This window comes from Chionomys nivalis, chromosome 25 (genome assembly GCF_950005125.1).
Source record: "Chionomys nivalis chromosome 25, mChiNiv1.1, whole genome shotgun sequence".
Taxonomy (NCBI): Eukaryota; Metazoa; Chordata; class Mammalia; order Rodentia; family Cricetidae; genus Chionomys; species Chionomys nivalis.
Window position 1 is genome coordinate 1,874,449 of NC_080110.1, and position 22,130 is coordinate 1,896,578.

Sequence of the window (22,130 nt, forward strand, 5' to 3'; positions counted from 1 at the left end):
GCAGCCATGGAGGGGGGTGCAGAAGGTGTCGGAGCCCTAGGAGTCGCCTGTGCGGCCACGAGTGGGCCCAACTCCTTTTTTCTCTCCCCTTGAGACACGTCCAATTTCCGTCCTGAGTTAGATTTTGAGCAGGGGCCCTGGAGCAATGCAGAGGGAGTGTGTCTTGAGTTTCTTCCACGTAGATCCGCGGACATGCGTGGGAGTAGAGGGTCGGGAAGGAGAAACTGAAGCCTTAGGTTCCCATCTTCAGTCTGAGAGACAAGACGGACGCTTGTCAGGGAGGGGTGAGGGGCTGGCTCGCCTCCTCCACAACTTTTGTACCCAACGGGTCTCTCCAGGTCTCCGTGCCTTGCTGTCTCGGTCTCCGCTTCTCCTTTGGCTGCCTGTCTCTTTTGTCTCTCCCTAGGACTACGTCCCCCTGGGTCTCTGGGACCCCCACCCCCTCCCCACCCCCTTGCCACTTCCCATAACCCTGTATGTCAGTCTGTCTGCGTCCGGGTCCCTCCCTCTTCCCATGTCCCCCGGTTCCCCCCTCCGCCACCCTCTCGGTCCCCCAGAGCCCGCAGCGGAGTTGGTGAGAAGCCCCCCGGCGTCCGACTTGGGGACGCCGCTTTCCCAGGGACCCCTCCCCGGTGCAGATGAAAGTGCAGGAGGAGGGGGCCGGGGCTGGCAGACCGCAAATTGGGGGGGGGGGCTCCCGCCGCCCCGGGAAAGTGGCCGCTCGCGGGCCGGCCGCGCTGTGATTAGAATATGAATGGGCTCGGCGGGCGGAAGAGAAAGGCGGATTACCCCGCTGCTTTGACCATGGACAGAGGCAGCGCAGGCGGCTCAGGGGCGGATCGCCCGGGTCCCTCCCGCCGCTCCGGGTGCGCTTCTTGCCCGCGACCCCGGGCCTGCCCACCGCGGGCCTCCGGGAAGCCCCCGAGCCGCGCCGAGTGGGACAATGGTGGGAGGGGGCAAGGGACCAGCACGTGCCGCGTTAAGGTCACGGGGCGCGGGGAAGGGGCAGTGCCGAGTGCCGGGCTGAAGGCTGCGCTGGGTTCGAATCCCAGCTCTGAAAAGTCCATCGTTTTTTCTGGGCCTCAGTTTCCTCGTCTGTGAAATGGGATAACGAAGCTCCTTCCCGTTGCTCTCCCCAGGCCCCGACTAACCTGCGTGGGTAATTGCTCCTTCCTGCTCTGGCCTCTACTGAGTTCTAACCTGAGTCGTGTCCAGGGAATTTGGTCACAACCTCACACGCCGCCCTGTCGTGCCCAGAAGTCCTCCACCCACACCCGGTGACACCGGCACACCATTTCCCGCTGTGGTGGGGAGTGAAAAGTTTTGGCAGCCGAAGGGGTTGAATAAGATCCCCTCTTACCCTCGTGGGTTCGAAGTTAGAGATCAAATAGCCGGGTCTGTCTCTCGAAGCCTCACTGGCCCTAGGACTAAATGCTAGGGTGTGCATTGCGGGGTGCACTGGGTGATCCTGAGGACCCTGTCTCCAGGGAGGGGAGCTGCCCCACCGGGAGGCTTAGGGTCCTCTGGGGAGCCCTCTACCACCGACACTGGGGCAGAGGTGATCTGTAGGCTGGTGAGACTGTTACACAGCTGTTGCTAGCTACATTATACTCACCATCCAACGGAAGGGGTGGGCTGGGCTGGGCTGCCCCCACAAGGCAAGGGGTACAGAAAAGGGCTGCGAGGTCCGGGCAGGCCTGGCCCGTGCTGGACAGGAACAACTCAGGGTGGCAACAGGGCCCTTCTCATCACTGGCCTGTTCCGCTTGGCCTGAGAGGGGAAGAGATTCTCAGAGCTTGTACTGGAGTGAGGAGGGAGACAGCCTGGCACCTATTAGGTATGTAGCAGGCCTGTTCCATGGAGGAGTGGGCAGATGTCAAAGCTGGTATCACTCGGGAGGTGCCACTTGAGTTCAAAAATAGTGCTATATTTCACTGGAAGTCAGATAAAAATTTCAAAGCGATGCCGCCTAGGGGCTGCCCACACCAGTGTGTCTGGGCCGTTCACTACATAGTAAGCACACAGCTGTGAGAGTCTGACATCCTTCAATACAAAGGTTTCATTGAAGACTAGTGTCTACCACTTCCACCGACCCCAGGGATAGCATCTCATTTAACCCCACTACACAAGGAGCACACACTGCTGTCCGGCCTAGGGAGGACAATGGGAGGTCAGTGTGCCCAGTCTGGGAAGGCAGTGTGAGGGGTGTGTGTGTGTGTGTGTGTGTGCAGATGCTGAGACGCGGGGGGGGGGGGGGCTATATATGACAAGGCTGGAGGAAATGAGGGCCAAGCCAGGAGCTGAGTTTTAAGGACAGAGAGGCAAAGGCCAACAGGAGTGTCTGTCTGGTGTGTAAGGACTGAGCGTGGACCTGAGGACGGGTAAGGGAAGTGCTCTCGTGGGAGGCTATGCAAAGGAACGGGTCTTGCATCCGGAACTAGAAGTGCACTTTGGGAAGACCACAGTGACCAAATGTGGTGGCAGGAAGACAGGAGCTGGCTGCTGGAGGGAGCGGCACCGTGACTCACAGATGCAGCAGTGGGGGCTCAGGGGACTGAGGAGAAACAAGCGCTTCCCTGGCCTTGATGCTGACTAACCATGGCCAGAAGAGAAGGGGAAGGCGCACGCATTAGCCAGGGGCTGCCCACCCTACTCATGAAGATGGGCCAAGGAGGGGTGGGAGATGGCAGGAGGAGGCAGCAAAGACCAGGCAGCCTGAAGTACCCATAAAACTCGCCAGTAGCTGGTGGACAGGTGGGCAGACCCAGGAAGACAGGGACTGGGCAGGTTTTGTGTGACACTGATGGCTACAACAGCCTCTGGAGGGCTTGTTGTGTGATGTGGAAGTAAAGATTGTAGGGGATGCTCTGGGTTCTGCTCCTGTGCTGCAGTCCCCAGAGCCCTGCACTTAGCACCCTACCCTGTCCCTGTCTCCCCCCCCCCCCCGTCATTATAGGTATGATGTCATGGGGGACAGGATTCACAGTTTCTAACTTCCCTTCCCTCCTCCCTCCTGGCTCCCTGCCCACTGGCTCAGGGTACAGTGATTGGCACAGGCCCCAGCCAGCCCTAGCTTCCTTATGTGCACTCAAGTGCTCTCTCTAGCACTGGATTCTTAGACTCCCGATTTGCCTTGCAAGCAGCCCCAAGCTGGTTATTGGTCCCATAATAAGAGATACAGGTAATCGACGGGAACCTACCCAGCATCCTGAAGGGGACCTGCAGACCCGTGATCCAGACATAAACATGTGTTGTTACAAGCTTTGAGATACAGTCTTATCATAAGAAAGGGGAAGACAGGAGTAACAGTTGGTCTATTGTTCTCTGCCATGTTTAAGGGAATAAGAAAAATATTAATGTTGGCTAAGGTTTATTGACCACCATTATGAGTGAGCCATGGTTCTAAGTGTTTAAATTATAAAATGTATAAATTATATTAAATTATCAGAATAATCTGGATAGGTACCATATTTATACCTGCCTTTACACAGGTCACAGAGAGGGTAAGTAACTTGCCTAAGATTGCACAGCAAGAAGCAGTAGAGTTGCTGGGCAGTGGTGACACACACCTTTAATCCCAGCACTCGGGAGGCAGAGGCAAGTGGATCTCTGTGAGTTTGAGGCCAGCCTGGTCTACAAAGCGAGTTCCAGGACACTTACACAGAGGAACCCTCAAAAATAAATAAATAAATAAATAAATAAAAGGAAGAAAGAAAGGAAGGAAGAATAAAGTAAAAATAAAAAGAAGCCACAGATGTCCTGTGAGGCGTCCCGAGATGACCTCTCCACTATGAAGTGCCTGAGACAGTGAGCCCAGGGAACCGGTCACTGCATTTCCAACTGAGACCAGCCCTTTATACAGACCTCCCCCCCAAGGTGAATGGTATGTGCCACCCCTAGAACCACAAGGAGCCAGGCCTCTCCAGGTACCTGACCACCTCACACATGAACTTCCCACACCTCATCCTCCCAAGCCCCTCCTGGGGTTCTGGAACTCAGACTGTCCCCAGCGGACTCTGCCTACACCACAGTGACTTCTTTCTACATTGCTGCTCCCCAAGGGTGCCACCTGCCCACAGCTCACACCAGGAGAATCTTTTGCCTCCTCATCCCAGTCCCCTGGGGTCTAAGGCCCAGAGCCTGCCCGTCCTCACTGCTGTGCAAGCCTGCCGTCCCACCTACTTGGCTAATGTCGGTTCAGGCAATTGAGTGAGTCTGTCTCAAAGCAACAAGTAAAAGGGGAGCTGGGGATGTGGAGTGTTTGGAGCACTTTCTAGACCAGCGGTTCTCAACCTGTGGGTTGCAACCCCTTTGGGGGTCAAATAACGCTTTCACAGGCGCCACCTACAACTATCAAAAACACAGATATTTACATTACAATTGATAGCAATAGCAAAATTGCAGTTATGAAGAAGCAGTAATAAAATAATTTATGTCTGGGGTCGCCACATTATGAGGAACTGTATTAAAGCGTCACAGCATTAGGAAGGTAGAAAACCACTACTTTAGACCCTAGGTTCAACCCCCAGCATTGCAAGTAAATAGTAAATATTTTAAAATAACATATCCTTTTCATGTTCCCGACTGGAAGAGGAAGGAAAGCAGCAGGGAAGGGAGCCTTCTATCAGCATTTCCGGCTCATTCTCTTTCTAGAACACTGTATGTCTCGTTGTGTTCCTCTCAAAGGCATCCTCGAAGAGTGTTTAATTTAGCCAATCACACAGACCCTTCAAACAAACTTGAGTTCTGTTGGTTAGAAAGAAGCATGCCGGGTGGTGGGAGGCAGAGGCAGGCAGACCTCTGTGAGTTTGAGGCCAGCCTGGTCTACAGAGTGAGTTCCAGGACAGCCAGGGCTACACAGAAAAAAATCTGACTTGAAAAACCACCCACCCACAGAAAAAGAAGCAGATATTGGATAAACAGAGCTAGACTCAGCTCCTCCCAGGAACATATTGAAAATATATCTTTTCTCTCCCGATCCATCCCTTTCTCTTTTCTGGAATCTTCCATGAACATGTTAGCATTCACTAAGCATCTCCTATTTTAAATTTCTTCCAGCTGGTGAGATGGCTTACTGGGTAGGACACCCTGATCTTACTGGGTAGGACACCTGCTGGAGCCTGATCTTCAGAACCCACCTGGTAGAAGAGCTGACTCTTGTAAATAGTCTTCCGGCCACCACACATGTGCGGTGACATGAGTGCCCCACCCACACCCCCTTCACACACAAAATAAATAAACATAAAAATTACTTGAAAGGGAATTAAATGTTTCCTTTGTTCTCATGCGACCTTCTCACTCACTAAACCAAATCTCCACTTCCTATCTGTCTCCTGGTCGGGTTGGTAGTTTTTTGTTTTGTCAACCAGACACAAGGCAGAGTTAAGAAGAGGACAACACAACTGAGAAACTGCACACATAAGATACTCTGCAGGGTAAGAGCACCTGCCTCGACCTTGCAAGCCTGTGGGACATATTCTTAATTAGTGATTGATGGGGAAGGGCTCGGTCCCATTGTGGGTGGAGCTATCCCTGGGCAAGCGGTCCTGGGTGCATAGGAAAGCCAACTGAGCAAGCCATGAGGAGCAAGCCAGTGAGCAGCATCCTCCATGGCCTCCATCATCAGCTCCCGCCTCCAGCTTCCTGCCTTGAGTCACACTGACTTCCTTCATGCAGGCTGTGATGCGGCAGTGGGACGAAGTCAACCCCTTCCTCCCCAAGTCACTTTTGATCAGGGTGTTTTATCATCATTATAGAAGCCCAGACACCACCCCAGATGCCCTCCAGCAAAGAGCGGTTTATGAGCACACAGTCTACTTACCTCTGAGCCCCGTTCCTTCGCAGTCTCGCCCTCGTCCTCCTTCCGTCCCTAAGAGACAAAAGTCCCAGTCATGGCTGTGCTGTCAACTGTAGCTACTGATTTTCTGTTTCCCATTCTCTGTGGATCGTTTGCCCTCACCTTGGTCCTGGGGCTCTCAGCTCATCTTCTCCTATTTCACCAGCTAACTGTCTCCTTCCTGACTGGTCCCTAAACCCTTGGTTGTGAGGACCCAGTCTCCCAATCTCTGCTTCCCTGACTACTCTCCTCCTCTGAGACCTTCCCCTCTGCTTTACGGCCACTGCTTATGGGGGGGGGGAGGGCGGCGAGCATGTCACCTCATCCCCTGACCTTGGCGTGTGACTTGTTCAGAGAATGAGAGCTTCTGCCCACCTCAAACACAGTAAGTTTCCATGGTTGTTGGTCCACGGCAATCAAAGAACTCTTTAAAGTGGACTGGAACACATCACCCAGCCTGAGACCAAGAGCGAGCAGCCTGTGGCCTGAAGAAGCAATGCCCCAGACACCCCAGACTGCTGAAGAAAGCAAAGGGCCACTGTGGCTTTGGGTGGCTTGTTCTATGGCATCCCTAGGCCCTCCTAGGTTAGGTTAGTGGTACCGCGGGGAAGAACTCCTCAGTCGGGTCCAGGAAAATTGTATGGTGACTCAAAGCGTGGTAGGATCATGGGATGGGGAATAAAAGGCAGAGTCGGGAAGGAGGACTGGATTATAAAGAGCAGGGCTTGCAGCTGGGTTGTGAGTGGGATAACAGGAACATGTAGAAGTCCTGTGTTTTGAACTTTAAGAACAGGATAAACTGTGGTCCTGCTTACTAACTGAGGAACTCTTGGAAGTATAGAGATAATCTTGGCTGCCTACTTGACACATCTGGGAAGGAGGACTTGTGGGCACTCTCTGGGGTATTGTGTTCTTGAGTGTTAATTGATGGAGGGAGTACCTACTGCGGGAGGTACTGTGCTTAGGCAGATGCTCCAGGGGTGTTTAAGAAAGCTAGCTGAGCAGGTGAGCACTGCTCTTCTCCTGGTGGCTGCTTGAAGCTCCTGGTCATGCCTGTAACTCCAGCACTTGGGAGAGACACAGGAGTTGAGGTCAGCCTTGGCTACGCAGCCTGAGCTACCTAAGACTGTCTGAAATGAACCAAACAGAAATCTAGAACAGCAGCGTAAACGCTGGAGACCAAGCTCTCAAAACACGAGCCTGACAACCATCAAATATTTGCCATCCAGATCGCCTGATTTCCTTAACAATTTGTTAAACTTGGTTGGTCTGAATGAAGATTCAAACCAGGGCCACACAAAACAGCTTGCTTCAGTGCTTTTTAATCTGGGGTGTTCTCCTTTCCCTCCCTCAGTCCCTGTTCCTCTCTCTCAAAAGCCAGAGAGCCCCCCATCTCTGTGAGCCTACCCCATCTGTGAGCCGACCCCCATCCCTGTGAGTCCAACCCATCCCTGTGAGCCCGCCCCATCCCTGTGAGCCCATGGCATCTCTGTGAGACCCTTCCCCCTTGCCCAGTAGAACCCTTCTCTTCTGGGGGGTCTCGGATGCTCTAAGTCGGCAGCTGGATCTAAACGGTCAGATCCAGGTTTACAGCTCTGACAGAAATAGCGCGTAGGAGGTGCTGTGCACTTTCTGTACCTGAACATTGGGGTTCACAGACGCAGATAGACGTGTCTGTTACTAAGGAAACTGCAGGGTGCAGGAATTACCAGCAGCACCAGTTGCTCCCAGAAGCTGCTTCCTTATTGGTTTTAACATTAGCTGGCCATCATCGCCAAAACTGATTTTATTTATTTATTTTCTGTTGGGATATAAGAGTTTTCTAAGAATAGTTCTTAGGAACTGTTTCACAGCCTCAAGGCAGGATCACAGAGGAGAGCTGTGCAGGGGGAGGTCATGAGACAACCTTGGATGCCAGACCTTTCCTGCCACCTTGTCTTCCTTGACAGAATCTTCTGTGTGCGTCAGCCTTGCTGGCTCAGAAGCCTTTGGGTGTCCTGTTTCCCGTTCCCCCTCGCCCCCCATCTCACTACAAGAGCACTGGAATTCCAGATCCATATCCAGCTCTATAGAGGGTCTGGGGATCTGAACTCAGTTCCTCCATTTTGACCCACTGGGCCTCCTCCCCACCCCCACCCTGCCCCATAATGTTTTGTTGTTGGCAGCTGAAGCCCAGTCTTTATTGTGAAGATTTAGGTGAGCTGGGAAAGAAGTCAAACTGGTTGATGCTTGTTGAAGCTATGCAGACCACAGACTGCTGGGGAGGTGGGGAGGAGAGAGGACGGGAGCTGTCCATCATATTCCCGGTCAGGCTTCTAGCGCGCCAATGTCTGTGACTTTATACAAATGTCTGTTCTTCATGGCTTCTTTCCTCCCTGGAGTGAAACACAGAGACTGGGCATGGGCAGGAAAGGGAGTGCCATTCCCTCCCCAGGGCCCTGGGGCAGGCCTCAGGAGAAGCACCCATCCAGGAGCAGAGGCTTTTGTTATGGAAACAGCTCTGGACATATTTCACAACTATGAGTCTTCTCTGCTAGAGCCATAAAGGGGTTGTTCTCAGATCTGAACCGTGAGAACCTGGTGGGGTTACTGGCAGGGCAGTGCTGAAGGCTGGGGTCCCTGGGAACCTCTCGCTCCTGCAGCAGGCTCCCACTGTTCATGCTGAACCCCAGCAATTCATGGAAGCCACCATTCATGTCTTCCTGTCACCTCACAGGGCTTCTGCCCCATCTGTCCCGGGGCAGACCTCTTGGTTCCAGGTCTCTCTGGAGCATCCTGCTCCTCCGTCTTTGGGAGGGCACTTGGCCCTGCAACACCAGCCTCCAAGCGGTCCAAATGCTCATTGTTTTTTAGAGTGTCAGCTTTCTCTGATCGTTAGTAAAGAAGTGATTTTTTTCCTAAGCTCAAAGGATGAGATAAAAAGCCAACTCTCTTATTTCATGCAGCTTTTTCTCTTCATTTTCATTTTTTAAAGGAAGCATCTAACACATTTAGAAACCAAGTTTCTAAAACCATGTCTGGTAAGAAAGGTTTAATATTTTAATTCCTGTCCCAAATATCCTAATTTTCTTTCCACAGAGGAACTATTTCTTAACATACACACGGACGGACACACACATACACACACACACACACACACACCTACACACACAGGGACACCTACCCCCACATCTCTTTATCGTCTCATTATTGCTAACTGTTAGATAACATAATTATGATGCAAAAAGATGCTGATCCGCTTAGGAACCTTATTTGGGCCGGGGAGTGGATGCTATCAGCTAAAATAATCCTGGGTCTGGAGAGAAAGGCTCAGTGCGTAAAGGCGCTTGCTGCCAAGGCAGGCTGGCTTACTCCAGAGAGCTGTCCGCTGGCCTCTACTAGAGAACCGGTGGACCGCAGTTTCACCGAGTCTCGCTCCAGGCAGCACTGGGTGGCTGCAATGGTACAGGAGCTCTCTGCAGCCCTTCCTATCTGGTGACCCCCTCGCCCTCCAGTTGCTTAGGATCTTTAGAGCCTATAACTCAACAGCAGACAGTCAGGCTCTCTGGGCATGGCTAGCTAGTCTGTGTCCTTACTTGAGCTCCCCACTTTATGACTCTGCCTGGGCCACCATTCACTGAGGTGCTCAGTTCATCTTTGAGCCTAGGGATGTTCGTGTGAGTTTCTGTCTGTGTGCTGGTTCACTGTTGCTGCCCAACTGGGAAAAAGTGGACCCTCAAGGCAGGACCTACCCTAGCTGTGTTTTTTAATAGCCCAGAAAAAAACACACATTCGTATCTAAAATTACTGGGACCCTGCTGGACTGCTTTTCATGGATGATAACTTGCGACATCTTTAAAGGGATTTCTTTCATAAATTAGCCTATTCAGATGCCCCTCCCTAAGATGAATAGTAAGCATTCATATTGTCTTCAAATATCATCTTATTCCTTTTTAAGAGCGAACAATTAAAACCATCATTACTTTAATTCGCTCCTCATTGTTTTGCATGGTCTCCACTTCCCCTGATCATCTCCCCTGTGCCAGAGAGCTCTTCAGCCCTTCCCTTCTGCTTTCACTGTCTACCCCTCTTATCCTATCCTAACTCTTTCGGCAAGGTTATGAATTAACTTACCTTCATTAATTAATAATATATTATTTATAAATCATTAACATTTTCTCTATGCCACTTTGCTATCTCTCAAGTCTCAAATGCAAGCACTTTTATTGCCGTTTTCTAAGTGCTCTAGAATTTTCTATTTCCTCCAACTGAACAATGGTGGTGGGTGTAGCATGAATATTAAAAACCCAGAGGCAGATACTGGAGTTCAACCCGAAGATCAAAAAAGCAAAGCAGCCAGCCACTAAAGAGACCTTTTACCTCTCCCGAATCTTCAGACCGAAGGGGCGAGAGAGATCTTGTCTCCGTGAGTCCTCAAACTCCACACTGCACTGAGCTCACTGAGCTAGTGTCTCTTCCATTCCTTTCTCTGCCCAGCCAGATCACTCCTGTCTCCACCTTCCCAGTGCTGGGATCACTTTGCAGAACTCTGTTTTTCTTTTAGGTAGAGATTCAAGCATTCAAGGCCCGATGGCCTTGAACTCACAGAAATCCCTCTGCCTCTGTCTCCTGAGTCCTGGGATTTAAGGTGGATTTAAGGTGTGTGCACCACTGCCTGGCCTGTATGACTGACTAGTGTGGCTGTTTTGCATTCTGATCTTCAGGCAAGCTTTATTTATTAAAATACGAATAATCTAACGCTGTGGTGGGTGTTGTCTTGACTTCCGTCATTGACTCAGAAGCCTTCTTATCTTGGTTTGTGCTGTGATTTGCACAACTAACCGTGTGGCTTAGCTGCAGAGTTGCAGGAAGACAATGCCCATGAGTTTCAGTCTGAGGGGGTCATGACCTTGCTTTTGTCTCAAATATTTTAATTAGGTTTTTTATCACTTTATTATTTCTTAAACTATATCTGCATAGAATGATGTCTCCTACAGCTAATTCAACCTCAGCTATACACATACACATATACACACTTAGGAATTTAGATGGTATTGCATTTGGTATATGTATAAATGTAAAATCAGGTCTTAATTTCAGTTTATATTATATATTGCTTTTATTTACCCAGTAAAATGCTTTTGCCTTTAGCTTCATTAAGTAACATTTTTTTTCTTTCTTTCTGTTTATATTCCTCAGAATGCTGCCCTGTAACCCCATCTCAAATTTTCCAGGCTGCCATGTTTGGGATTAACTCAGGACTGCAAAGGACTGAGCCTTGTCTATGATCCAGCTGGGGTATCTTCTCTTTAAAGTCTTTATCCATCTGAGTTTACAGAGAGCAGCAGACACTTGCTGTCGTCTTCTGCTGCACTTCGTGTTATAGACTTCATTAGTTATTTTTCTCCATGCGATGACAAAGCACCTTACAGAAGCAACGTAAGGTGCGGTTGGAGGAACAGACTCAGTGGTTATGAGCACTGATTGTTCTTCCAGAAGACCCAGGTTCAAACCCCAGCACCCACATGGCAGCTCGCAACTGTAACTCCAGTAACAGGAGACCCCCACAACCTCTTCTGGCCCCTGAGGATACCACAAATGCATGTACACAGACGTAGATGGAAATAACACTCATATACATAAGATAATAATAAAACAAAATCTTTGTGAAAAGCAACTAAAGGAAGGTTTATTTGGGCTCATGGTGGAGGAGGTGTGAGGAAGCAGAGAGAGGAATGCTGGCTCTCACCTCACTGTCTCCTTTCTAGGAATCTGGGATCCCATTCCATGGATGGAGCAGCCTACACTTGGGGGCTGCCATTCACTTTAAACCGTTCTGGAAACATCTTTACAGAGAGGCCCAGAAATTGGTCTCCCAGGGGCATTGTAAATCCTGTTAAATTGGCAATCAAAATAACTGTCACATAATCTGTATTTTAAACCTTCTAAAAATCTTCCTATCACGTGGTGTGGTTTCCAGGTCCTATCATGTGCACGTTAGCTGATGATTCAGAAGAACTTTAATTTTTACTTCACTGATTTAATGTATTCAAGATTTTTTTTAGTAGTTTAATTTTTTATGTAATTAATTCTCTTTTTCATCAATTACTGGACAGACTGGGTCCCTCTTATGAAGCAGCAGTCGAGGAGGCAGCTGAGAGAAGACCCAGGGAAGGTGCTGGGAGATGGCCTGGTTCGAGCCACACACCATGACCAACTGCAGTGGCTTCTGGGGCACGGGCTCCTGTTCACATCCTTCATGCACGATCCCTGCAGTGGCTTCTGAGGCACGGGCTCCTGTTCACACCCTTCATGCATGATTTCCTTTTTTCCCCTCTTTTTCTTTCCAGTCCAGTCCTATCCTGTCCTTTCCTTTCACCTCACTCCTCCCCTCCCCTTTCCTTTCCTCTCTATGATTCTGTTGCTGAGTGAAAAAAAAACAAAAACAAACAACAAAAAAATCTCTTTTCTAAGTTCAAAGTTTCCCAGTAGATATTTTTTATTTCATATCTAGGTCTATGGTCCATTTTGATTTAATTTTTCCATTTTATTTAAATTTTGTGAAAGGTATAAGGCCTGTAGACACGTTTATTTCTATTTTATATTGTTTTTTTTAATTTTTATTTACTGCAGCATCATTTCTGGATAAAAGATTCCTTCTCTGTTGATGTGTCTTTCTTCTTCTGTGTACGTCTAGTTGTGCTTCAGCATTTAGTTCCAGTGATTGATATGGCGACTCTTTCACCGATGTCACACTGTCTTGACTATTGTTATCTTATACTAGTTTTAAAGACCATTGGGCATGAGTCCTCATCTTTGCTCTTCTTAGTGTGGTTTTAGTTGCTTTTAGCCTTTTGTCTTTTCATGTAAACTTTATAATCCTTGTCAATACCCACAAAGCACCTTGCTAAGGTTTTAATTTGGACTGCATCTCATCTCTATGCTAGGTTGGAAAACTTGGCATCTTAATAACGGGTAGTTTTCTACTCCATGAACATTGGTCAGCTCTCCATCATCAGCCCTTCCTTGGCATGCGTCTGTGCGCTGTTGCTATTTCTTCATGCAGCGCCTACGGGAGCATTGCTATGGTCGATGGTACGGTACATGCAGCACCTACGGGTGCATTGTTATGGTCGATGGTACGGTACATGTCTATCCTGATCAATGGCCGTGAAATCTCGGGAAGAACTGCTGTGGTTGAACAGAAAGTTCCACCAATGTGGCTGAGACTGCTGCCCAGGTCACCCACATTGCTCCAGCCTGAAGTCTCGGAATCCAGGGGTGGGCTTGTCTCCTCTCTCTCCCCCATCACCTTTCCTTCACAGACGTTTGTGCTCTTCTTGCTGCACACACATTAAGGGCTGGGCTTGTTGTTTTGGAGTCTTGCTTCCTTTATCACTATATAATGCTTCCTAATAATTCATTTATGGTCTTCTTTGTCTAAAACTAATACAGCTTAAGGCTTTCTTCTGGATAGTGTTAAATGGTTTGCAAACTCACCCAAAGCTACAGGAAGCCTCTTTCACTGACATGTGGGTGGAGTGTTAACTTCAAAGAGCTAATCAACTCTAGACTGTCATATTAGCAACACCCAACATGTACATTCAAGCCATAGCTTGCTATGACTGATTATGTATGTATGTAGAAGTACATACATGCATACATAACATACGTACATGTGTCTGTGTGTATCATCTCTATCTATCTATCTATCTATCTATCTATCTATCTATCTATCTATCTATCTATCTATCTATCATCATTTCGTCCTTATCTCTAGCCATCAAAAAGGCACAGAAACAATTACCCACCCAGCATAGTAAGACTCCCTACCACCTGAATTTGCATCTAGAAATATTTCCTACAAAAAGGGAGCTGGCTGAAAGAGAAATGGTTGCATACCGGCCTGAGACAGGAAATGTGCCACAAGGGACTGGAGAATCACGGCACTCTACAGGGCAAGGGTATGCAAGTTCTACTGAGCTTGTGAGTCAACCTGAACATCTTTCAGACAACAACGATGGACCAATTTGAGCATCAAAAGGAGAATAACCACAAGGAATTGGGGCACTGGAATATTCGTAACAACTAACTCCAGATCCTGCTGGTTCCCATACTGAAGTATGCTAGGAAACGAATTCATATTTGACAGTCTGTATAGGGAAGGATCAAATAGCTGGTCTTTACTATGTGAAATTTACCTCTGAAAATTCACAGCTGAAGAAGGGAAATGTCTGTAAGCAGCGTGCTCTAGCTACTACATGAAGAAGTGATAGGGCTGCCATGTTCCATTTTGCACTTTCAGGTGATCTAGGTATTGTACATCCAGCGTAACTGACATCACAGACAGAAGGGCGAACGTCAAACCATGAAACTATTAGAAAAAAACATAGGGAGAATGTGTCAGGGCATTGGTCTATATGTTTACCCAAAGGCAAGGCAACAAAAGCAAACATTAACAAATGGTATTACATGAAATTGAAAACCTTTTAGAGCAAAAGAAACAAAAGGAAGAAGACACTACCTACAAATGGGAGAAATGTTTCATTCAACAGAGATTAATTTACATAATATATAAGAAATGCAAACAACACAACAACAAACACAAAACAAAAGCTAAGAAAAAACAAAAAAAGCAAATAAAATGATTGAAAAAACGAGTCAATGATATGAAGAGACATTTCTCAAACGGCTAACATGTATATGAAACTATTCCACCCCACTGATCCTTGGGGAAATGCAAATCAAAACCATAGCATACATCATACCCCCGACTAGAATAGTTATTATCAAAACGACAAAAAAATGTTGGCAAAGACGTGGGGAAAGGGGACTTCTACATTGTTGGTGGGAATATAAATTAGCGCAGCCATTGTGAAAAACAGAATGGAGGTGCCTGAAAACTAGAACCAGCAGTCATGTGACCTGGCAGTCTTGCCTCTGGGTATGTATTCAACACAGATAAAGTTAGCATGTTGGAGATACTGCACGTGCATTTTCATGGCAATGCTGCTTAGAAAAGCATAGGATCAACATGGCTGTCCAGTGAAGGATGAACAGGTATGGAAAACGTGGTATAAATACACAATGGAATATTACTCAGCAGAGAGAGGAGAGAGGAAACGGGGGAGAGGAGAGGAGAGAGGGAGACCCACTCTCATGTTCTCAAGCACCATAACTTCCTAGTCTGTCCACAGTGCTGTCTCATCAGATGGGCGGCTGACTCAGGCTCTTGGCTAGTCTCTCCTTGTCCCGGAGATTCACTATCACAAGTTCAAACTCAGGCGCTCTCTTGATTTCTGTCTCTCAACTTCCACAAAGTCCTATCAACTCCACTCTTCTCTACACAGCCTCATTTTAAATCATCCTTCCCTTGGCTAATGTCTGTTCATTCTGAAGTTGCTGTGGCAGCAACCTCTTCTGGGGACCGTGCCCTGACTGCTCAAGAGTGCCCTCTGCGATTCTGTTGGCTGCCCAGTAGAAGAATGGAGTCTCAAGACCACATTTGGAGTGGAAACACCATGAAGTCAGTCATCACTGAAGACGATGGATATAAATTGCTCAGCACTGAGAGTCAGTTACTCTCACCCCAAGCAGAGAATCTGACACTGGGAGAGAATACAGAAGATTGCCTTGACCATGAGGACCTAGTTGGAGTTGTCTTGTTTCAACTTAATCCCTCCTCCAGGCTGAGCGTGTAGTTAAACTTGCCAAAGTTATGCACGTGACACCTAGCCTAAGCTTTCCTGTGTTCCTTGCCCCTGCCGAGTGCCCTGAGAGCGAGCAGGGCATCGAGCTCATTTTTGCAGTCCCAGGCAACCAGTAGAGAGCTCCCTATCTAGAAGAAGCAGAATTCTGTCTGGTGGAGCAGGTGAATGGTTTAATTTCTCCTTAGCTCTTGCCAGAGGTAGGAAACGCTACAGCGAGGCCACCAACCTGCTGTATCTACTGGGCCAATGAACTGGCTCAAGGTCTCTCGTGGCTTGTCATGGTCTAACTGGAATGACGACTTTGACGGGAAGGTTCCACAGAAGAGAGAGCTAGAAGGCTTTGAGGCTCCAGATCAGGTGATCTGTAGAAGCTACTATTTCTTTGAAGCCCCTCTTGTGGCTTGCCCAAGCCCATCCATGGGCTGTGGCTGGATTCCAGCTGTCGGCCTCTCCTTTGCTCCTTAATCCAGGTTTAATGAGATGAGCACCATTAGGAGAGGCGGACGCTTACCCTTTAAGTGAGCAAAGTGACTCTTCCTAGAAGGACTGAGTTTAATAACCCAGCTCAAGACCCCCTTTAGGTACAGGATGATTCTGGCACATCGGTTAAGTGTTACACAAAACAGACGTGAGTCTTCAAAATCAAAGGCGTTTTTCATTCATGTGCAAAAGGAATCAGTAAGCTGCATGAAAACGGGGGTGTGTAAAAGTCCCTGGGGCCTCCAGTTCACAGCAGGAAAAGCTCAGAGCAGATTGGACACAGGGGGAGGCAAGCTCGGCCGCCCATAACTCAGAGATAGGAGGCGGCAATCTCCCCGCACCCTCTGTTTCATGTGCGGGCTTTTGCTTCTGATCTGCCAGCAGTTGCCTAATTGGCAGTGACTGTTTCTGTGGACATGAGGGCCTGCTAAATGTGTAAGGCCTGCATTTTTCCAGGGCAGACTTTTTCCTTTGCACGTAAGCCAAAGATTCCTTCATGCACAAATTCTTTCTCACGCAGGTCACCGGGTTCTTGTACAAGGGACATGAATGCTGAGTCCTCCACACAGAGCAGAGTATTTGCACACATATGCATTATAGGCTCTGCTCACACAGAGCAGCACGGATGCTGGGGGGGAACCATATGCACATTGTGAAATTCCCACACTCGTGCAAATGCCCTGTAGGCCCAGTATCAGGGGAACGTTTTGGTGGTTTGATCAGTCAAGAGGACTGTCTTTTTGACTCTGTCTCCAGTGTGACCAAAGGCTACTGGGGAAAATGGTCTTTATTATGAGCGTGTTCATGTGTGTGCATGTAGAGGCAGAGGACAACCCCAAGAGTCATCCTCAGGCAGATACTCCCCCCCCCTTTGAGTTTTAGAGCCCATCAATCAGGCCGGGCTGGTTAGTCAGTGAGTCTGCACCTCCACAGCAATGGAACTACAGGGGCATGCTATCATGCCTGCTGGTTTGATATTGCTGTTTTTTCTTTCCCAGTTTGCATTTTGTGTGTGTGTGCATGAGAACTTATGTGAACATGCATGTGAAGATCTGAGGATGTTGTCAGAATCATGAATCTCTCTTCTGCCTTACTCACTGACAGTCTCTCAATCAAATCTACAGATCACTGAGACAGGCTTGCTATCCAGCACTCTCTGGGGACCCCCTTCTCTGCCTTCCGAGGCTGGATGTATAGGAGAGCTGACACAACCACCTAGCATTTATTTAACTCTGGGAATCTGAACCCAGGTCTTTTAAGCTTTCCCTGGCCTCCATGCCTGGAATTTTTACATGGGTTCTGGGATCCAATTCAGGATCTCATATTTTCAAGGTAAGTCCTTTCCTGGCTGAGCCATGCCCTCAGTCCCACTTGGGAACTTCTAAATGAAATGTAAACTGACCACTTTGAAGGTAAAGCTCTGGTATTAGCACAACAGGTTGTCCACTGAGCTGAGAAACAATTGGTGAGTCCATCTGATGGCTGGCAATAGGGTCTATAAGGACAGGTCCACTTCCCAGGAATCGTGCACGATAGCTGATATTATAGGATACTTATTCTGTGGCTGGAGCAGATTAACTGGGTCGGCCCCAAGGAATTATCATCATCCTAATTTTATCTCACTTTTGCAGATGAGAGGCTGAGGCAAACTGATCTGCCCAAGATCACAGAAGGTCGGTTGTGGTAGTCTGGTGGCTGAGTCCCTGCTGTGGCCACAGCTTGCTCTGGTCTCCCAGCTGGTTTAGTACAGGATGGCTGTGAGTGACAGAGTGTGTTCAAGCGGGCCCAGACAGGGAACAGAAGCATGTGCGTATTTACTGCCCTTGATTTCAGTGGCATCTGCAGCCTCGTGATCTTTGTAACGTCTGCCGCTGCGTGAGTTAGTTAGAACCTGCAGACGGAGCGAGTGATGGAGAACGAGCTCCTATTTCATTTCCTGTACGGACATTTCTGTCTCAGATACCGAGAGACTGGACACTTGCATGGACATGGGAGACCCACAGTGACTAGGAGGAGAAGCTTCCAGCAACTCACAGGGAGCTACTAATGCCTCTCTGCTCTGAGGACCCAGTCATGGCCGGCGTCTTGAAGTGCAGGCCATCCTTCAGGTTGCTTAGGGGAGGGAGGGCTCTCCTGCCACCACACGATGGTTAATCTCAATTTTGACTTGGCTGGTTTGAGAGGTGACGAGGTTAGTAAAGCACACTCCCAGAGGACTCAGGAGTCAGGGAAGGGAGGACAGTCTTTGAATGGAAGCAGCAGCATGCTGTAGGCTGGGCTCCCAGGTTGACTGAGCACAGCAGGAGCTCGCTCTTTCCTGTCCACTAGCCTTGGTCTTGTCTCTCCAGGCTCTTCCTTCTGTGATGTACTCAGGCTTCTGAAACTGTGAGCCAAAGGAAATCCTCCTCCTTAGCCGTGTCACGGTGAGAGCCAACTGACGCCCCATTCAGTCCTCCAGGGTCATTCAGGGGGAAGACGGGACTACTGTCTTTAGGTAGACCAGAGGCTGAACATTCCTGCTACACGGCAGCCAGAGAAATGCAAAGCTGAGGGCTGCCTATGTCTCTGGGGGAAAAACAAGGCAGGAAATTAGAAAGATCCAGTACAAAACCAAGTGACTGCAAACGTATATAACAATGGAGATGGTGACTAGTCTTTTATGTCTGTAATGTTTATAAAAGTCCATGGTATTATTCATGTAACAACCAGCTGATGACCAACATGGTTTAGCTGATGCCATCCTAACTGTGGTCTCACCCAGGAAAACCTGGCTCTGAGTTCATTTCACTGTGTCCATTGGAACTGGTGTTGCAGATAGCTGTGAGCTGTCATATGGGTTGCGGGAACAGAACAAAGGTCCTCTAGAAGCATAGCCAGTGCTCCTAACCTCTGCACCATCACGACCCACAACAATTTCACTACTGCTTCAAAATATAAACAACTTTTACAAGATTGCCTAAGTCAGTGGTTTTGCTCTGGATGTAATTTTGTCCTTCAGGGGATACTCAGCAATGTCGGAGGACATTTCTGATTGTCATATTGAAGGCATCCTTCGAAAGAGGCACGGGGTGTGGTTGAACATCCTACGAATGACAGAGGGCAACTCCCCCAGTCCCAAATATCATTCATACCTACCTCGGCGGACACACTTGTCTATCTGGACATCCCCATGTACAAAGACCAGGACGCTGGTCTCAATGGCCAGCACAGGGCGGGTGCTGCTCTGCATTTTACCTCATCAGCTGCTCAGAAAGGCCGCCATGTGGCAGGATGGATTTCTGGTAGGGTTGGCAGCACAGGCGAGTCACAGAAGGGAAACTAGGGGCTGCAGTCTGGAAACAGCAGGCACTGGGGGAGCCACGCGGCGGGCACTGGAGGACAGCCACCTGCTCCTATCTGCTGCTACTCTCCCCACGATGACTGCTACAGTGGAGCAGGCTGGGAAAGTATCACGTGGGATCAGGACTTGTGAAGGGCAGGGCGGGGCAGGCCAAGAGAACAAGCTACCTTAGTAAGGATGCACCAAGACTTTCACAAGGATGCCTTGATGCCCACACGTCCCCAGGCGAGCTGCACAGGAGGGTGGCACGTGCGGCTTTGCTTGTAGCGGGTCCTGACATTCTGGCTATCACCACAGACACCCACAGGGTCTTTACATCTCAGTAGCTGGTTGGAGGACTTGGAAGAATCCCTGGCCTACAGCACCTCCACTGTGCCAGGCTGCCCCATCCTCCAGGGCTGTCACCAGTATTTATCCATGGAGGGTGGTGCTCCATCTCCTGATGCAGTGGGAAGCCGTCACTATCAACTTAGCAAAGGCATGCTAATGGGCGCAGAGGATTCTGGGCCCACTGCTTGCCTTAATTTCCACATTCCCTCATTGCCTCCATTGACGTGGTTGGCTGGAAGGAATCCCGACTTAGAATTTATTGGGCGTGGAATGGCAGCTATTAATGCAGACTCCAAGTGTACTTCTACTCCACAACCTAGACCCGGGAGTGACAAGTTTTGCATTGTTCAGGAACTTTCTACCATGATATCCCAAGTTACAAACTTGATTTCCTGAAGCCAATCTGCTAAGTGCTTCTGGAGTCTCAAACCAAACTGGTAGCTTGGTTTTGGCAACAAACAATATACTGGGCCGCCACTTCTCACCCATTTAAAACTTCCTCTTCAAAGGAATGTGACTTTGATTTTAACCCATCTTGGCCCCGTGGTCTGGAGTAGTAAAAGTCCGACTTGCAGCCAACAAATGAAATACACGTTTTCCTAAGACACACATGGAGTCAATCCAGAGGGGGAAGAGGTGTGACTTTTACAGTTGTTTTTCTGACCATCCATTTCACAGCGGAATGGGCTGAGGCCACGCGGAGGGGCCCAGCCACATGCCCCTTAAGTGCTCAGTCTTGTGTGACTCATTACTGCAAATAAAGGTATTGGCCAAATGGCGCCCATTACGCAGCACCCAATCAGGACCTTGTTAGAAGCGGCCCTGACTCCCCACATGGAAGCATTCGTGAGCTCCAGCGCTGACAGCTCGCCCTGACTTTGATGTCAGAGGGAAACGGTGATTCCAAGCAAGCATGTTCTCTGACTCTGTGGCTGTCATTCCTCATCACGGCTGTGAGGCGGGGCGACTTGTCCAGATACTGTTTCTGGAAACTCCACAGCTTCTGCATTTGGTCCCCCTTCCAAAGAGCCTGGGCTTGCCTGAGTTGTCCTGCTACTGCTGCCTGAACTGAGGAGCCCGTGAGCTCCATTCTTTGTGGGATCTGTTTTGGTCTGACGAAGCTCCCTGGGACAGAATGTCCTGCTCTGGATGTGACAGAAAGCTTGCTGTTCCCATGGTAACAAGAGCAGACCTGTGTCAGCCTCTGTTTTGGGCCAGGCACACTGTCATATATAATCTTAAAAAGAGCCCCAGGGAGGTACTATTATCCCTGCATTCTGAAGATGGGAAACTCACGGAGCAAAGACAATTTGAGATCACCTAGCCATGAGGCTGAGCCTATCCTTAACTGCTTAGTTACTTGGCAGCTTTAAAAACAGTATTAAAGAGTAACATAAACTCAATGCAAAAGTTACACATCTTAAAAAAAAACTTATTTCATGTGTTTGTTATGTGCACATCAGTGCAGTGCTCACAGAGGTCAAGAGGGCGCCGGATCATTTGGAGCTGGAGTTACAAGTGGTTGTGAGTCTCCCAATATGGGTGTTGAGGATCTTAACTGCTGAGCCATCTCTCCAACCCCTAAACACACACACACTCACACACACTCACACACACACCTCCCCATGTCAACAAGACCTTAGAAGCACTCTCCGTCAGCCATCACTGCACAGGGAACTGCTACAATGGCATATTTCATTTCATAGATCAATTCTACTTAAGAAGACCATAAAGAGGGTCTGGGGATGTGGCTCAGTTGGCAGTCTGCTTGCCTGGCTTGCATGGAGCCCTGGCTGGCTCCTCAGCGCCACATAAACCAGGCATGGTAGTGTACTGCAAGCCTGGCACTGGGGAGGTGGGGGCAGGATGAGCAGAAGTCAGGATGACTTGAGGTCTACAGAGCTACATGAGACCTCTCCCCCTGTGCTACCAAAGGCCATAAAGAACCAATGAAATACAGAATCTTTCGGGACTTTTCCAGGGATTAGTCTTTGAGATGACTGATAATATTAATGCAGCAGCAATACATTTTCATCATAATATGGTGTTCTACCATATTAAGTACATCTGTACTTCATAATGTTGTTAGTAGGTAACCAGGGGCAAAGGCAATGCTGCTGCGATCACTGACCACACACTTATAGCCACATACATGCACGTACCTACACATTACCCCCCACACTCAGCCACACAACCACACACATATTTTCTTACCCATACACTCACATACACCCCCCCCCCACCCCTACGCACAAACGTCTAGGAGTGAATTGCTGTTTTGCTGACTGGGTTTGAACAGGTATTTCCCACATTTCCACCTGTGTCTTGAGAGGTACAAAGAAAGGCCTAAGCAGTTTCCTCAAGGTCCCTATGCTGAAGCTGTCAGTGCAGGGCATCCAGAGAACAGTCCCTTTAAAGAACCACGGTGACCCCGGACGAGTGCTACACTAACCCA